The sequence below is a fragment of the Mauremys reevesii genome, unplaced genomic scaffold (assembly GCF_016161935.1).
Source record: "Mauremys reevesii isolate NIE-2019 unplaced genomic scaffold, ASM1616193v1 Contig17, whole genome shotgun sequence".
Classification (NCBI taxonomy): Eukaryota; Metazoa; Chordata; order Testudines; family Geoemydidae; genus Mauremys; species Mauremys reevesii.
Window position 1 is genome coordinate 468,521 of NW_024100793.1, and position 3,959 is coordinate 472,479.

A 3,959-nucleotide genomic window follows, 5' to 3' on the forward strand; every position below is an offset into this window, starting at 1 on the left:
GAATAGGCTTCAAAGGGAGGTTGAGGAATCTCATCCTTGGAGGCTTTAAAGAATCCATTGGACAAAGAGCTGTCAGGGACGGTCTAAGTATAGTGCTGGATGGGATGATAGTTCTAGGACCCTTCCAGCCCTACATTTCTAGGCCTCTCTGAATTGTGGAGTTGAACTGGTGAGCCCCTCAGTGAACTGCCCCATCAGCCTTCACCCAGCTCTAGTCCAATGTGAATTATTAACAAAATGAGCTGGTCCACGATATGGAGACACCACAAGACCAGTGAGCACAGCAGGACATACCCTGTCAGAGATACCCAATGACAGTCGTTCCCTTGTAGTGCAGTGGGGGAAGCTAGGGAATCCAATGGTTCCTCTCCGCTAAAGTCTTGCAGTACACAAACAGGGACTTGGCTTAGAAAAGCAGAGATGCCTTCCTCACACACTATTACAGGCACCGAGCCTAAGGCTGTAAGTAAACAGACGCTGTTCACAGATAGCCTTCTGACCCAGAAACAGGCTAGACAGGAGGGAGGATAACTGCCAGAACACAGTCCATCCCACTTACAACCCAGAATTCATCAGCAACACTGAATGCCCAGAAAAACAAAGATGAGAATATGATTAAGAACCAGACCCCAGGTCACTAACTACAGGGATTAGATCTAGCTTTGTGGGGACTGCGGAAGAGTGGTAAGAGACCCTAGAGAGGTGCTGAGCTGAGGTCTTCGTCCAGCTCCATGGAGAAAGGGTAAGGAGGAAGCCCCGCATCGTGGTTACAGTGGACATTGAGGAAGCCCCAATTTCTCTGAAAGACAAAATCAGGCCTCTGAGCAATTGAAACAGATACTTCAAACAGTTTAGTAGGAAATATGTACACAGTATATACAAAATCTGCAGCTGGGTTATTTACAGACGACCTTGTTTGTGAGATACATGGCCAGCACCTGAAAAAGAAATGTGAAGAGTCATCAGTATTTGTCCAGTGCCCCTTAATACACATAAACAGAGTGCAGAATACTAGGGAATAACTATACGAGAACATGGACTGGGAATAAGCTGCTGGATACGGTATAGAAAACAATCACCAAAACAGGAAACACTACAAGATTAGGGGAACCCATATTACTTAATAGAGTCACTTTTGAATTAGCAGAATGTGTCAATTCAACAGGGGGTCTCTATTGGTTTCCTTCCAATATTCAACTGTTACAGGAACATTGTCTCCCCATTGAGAACTATAAGCAATAACACCCCAGACTCCCTCTGCCTTTCGCCCTCCTCTGCAAACTGCTGCCTGGTGAATCCTCACAAGCCCTGCACCCAAGGGGACAGTAAACTGGAGAATGAGGTGGTGATGGAGACTAGAAACCTGACCATTGAGTGACCTTTTGATAGGAGGTGAAGGATCATAGTAGCTAACTTTGGAGGATGAGTTATATCTGCTGAGCGCCTTCTCTGAAGGGCAGAGCATCCTTATCTCCCAATAACATCAGTGGGAGTTTGAGAACACTCGGCAACTCATAGGCTTGGGCAAGACAAATACAAAGGCCTTGGGTGACTAAAGTTAAGCACTAAAATCTGCAGGTAGAAGCCTAAATACTCATTATAGCCACCTGCAGAGGTGCTGATTAGGGCACTTAAATCTCTGTCAGCTTTATGGTGTTTCAAATAGATATTTGAAAAACAAGGGGACTGATGTTTAAAGGCATATTTGGCCTTTTGTTGCCATCAGACAACTTTATGCCAGGTGAGTGGGTTTTCCAAACCCGGATACCTGAACTCAGACTCCTAACAACCACGGGTAGGTGCATCAATAGGGGTGGGGTTAGTTGTAAAGTCACCCTTTTGCTGCCCTATGTTGCAGTGGAGCAGGGCAAAGTAGCCATAAAGCTGCCCTAAGAGGCAGCTAGGAATTCCCCAGCATGTGCAAATCCCTAACACCCAGAGAACCAGCATAGAGAGTGTACAGTCAGTGTAGCTGGCTGTATGTCACCAACTCCTAGCTTCCCACCCAAGTATATGGGGGGTGAGCTGGGAACAGAAGCTGGCACACACAGTGTGCGTTGTGCTACAGCTATCTCCAGTGCAGCAATGGCTGTTACAAGACAGCATAATTTAGAACAACCCAGAGCCTAGAGCTCAGCTGTATTTGTGGATCTGGGCCAGTACTTGGCTGTTACTATAGTAATGACCCCTGAGCAAGCAGTATAATGTACATGCTTCTCACCGAGCTTGTCCAGAGGCTGCATGTCCATCAGAATGACTAGATGTCCTGATGTGTAATAAAAATGCTTGAGTAATAAAAATCAACCCAGGCTACTTTACAGGGCCTGATCCTTCTCTCACTTACAGCATCTGAGCAGTAGGACAACGGCGAATACTGCCCAGTAGTATAGTTGCCTCTGTCGTGTTCCAATTTTGGGTAGCGGGAGCGAGGAGTATAAGGGCCCTACTGTCAATCAAAACTTAACCCCATCCCTTGACCCAATAAGCCCTGCCCACCGGTCATCAGAAGCCCCACCCCATGGGGGTATTACTTCTGGGGGCAAGGCAGACACATGACCGGAAGCAAGGTGTGTCATGTGACCCCTCTAAGAACTCCTTCCACTATACCAATCAGGATAGGTTTTGCCCCGATAGGAACGCCCTGAGAGAAGATTTAACCAGCCAGGGGGAGTTCAGGGTGTAGTGTGACCCCTCTAAGAACTCCTCTCACTGCCTTCTACCAATCGGGAGGGGCTTCAGCCACTAGAGACCACCCTGAGAGGAGATTAGACCAATTGAGGGGAATTCTGGGGCTGGGTGACCATCCAGAAGTGGTTCGTGTGACCCCTCTAGGAACTCCTCCCACCACCCTCTACCAGTCGCGATGGGTTTCGGCTGCAGAGGACTGCCCCGAAAGGAGATTTGACCAAAACAGAGCAGGTTCTGGGATGGGGTGACCACCCAGAAGAGGGTTGTGTGACCCCTCTAAGAACTCCTCCCAATGCCCTCTGCTAATCAGAGTGCAGCACCATCACCCCACAAGTCCCAAAGCTGGACAGAGGAGGCAATCTCTTACCAAGAAGACATGTTTCAGAAATTGTGGAAAGGCTGAGAGGAAACGTGGACTCCTTTACCACCCCGCTGAGAACTTCAGACTTTGTTTTAGCCCCGTGGACCTTTGGACTTGTGTGGAGAAAGTGCTACAGCAGCAACAGTTCTGAAGAGGATGAGGGAACAGCCGAGGGGATTCCTTTGGCCCAGCCATTGATGGATACACCAGAACCTGAACCCAAAGCCCAACCATTCATGAGACACACCAATGAGCATGGTGGCCTCTCGTTGTCCACCACCCTGGAGGAGGAAGACGATCATTGCTTGGGGGAGTTACCGGCAGACAAGCTGAACGGAAAAGACGTCGCTCAGGTAAATGAATGATTAAGAAGTGACAGTTGATGATGAGGTGTAATGAGGTTAGGAACCTGGTGTAAATCTAAAAAACAAGCAGTGAGAACTTACACTTGTTTCTTGTCTGAGACAGCTCGATGATGTCTTTGTAGAGGCCCTGGAGGCCCTGGACAACGTTGCATCAAGCAGCAAAGATGAACCGGGCCTGCCTTATTTTTGCTGGACACCGCTAAAAATTGTTGAAGAGGACTTCAAGGATGAAGGTTATAAGGAGTTTAGGAGAAGGTTTGGCATGGAACTTGCTGAGCCAGTGCCACATTGTGAGCGTAAAAATTTATGTGGACTATTGTATGCATTGCTATTTATGCTGTTCTTAATAACTGTCTTAGGGTACGTCCATACTACCCGCCGGATTTGGCGAGTAGCAATCGACTTCTCGGAGTTCGATATATCGCGTCTCATCTAGACGCGATATATCGAACTCCGAACGCGCTCCCGTCGACTCCGGAACTCCACCACCATGAAACAGCGGTGGCGGAGTCGACAGGGAAGCCGCGGACTTTGATCCCACGCCG

At 48.2% G+C, this 3,959-nt stretch overlaps 1 long non-coding RNA gene across 1 annotated transcript; it reads right to left on the reverse strand.

Moving 5' to 3' along the window:
* Positions 1 to 828: 828 nt before the first annotated feature.
* LOC120393257 lies at positions 829 to 2,625 on the reverse strand. Its single transcript, XR_005591976.1, has 2 exons — positions 2,345 to 2,625; positions 829 to 938 (listed from the first exon to the last, which is right to left on the reverse strand). It is a non-coding gene; the product is annotated as an uncharacterized LOC120393257 (long non-coding RNA).
* Between the last annotated feature and the right edge of the window lie 1,334 nt (positions 2,626 to 3,959).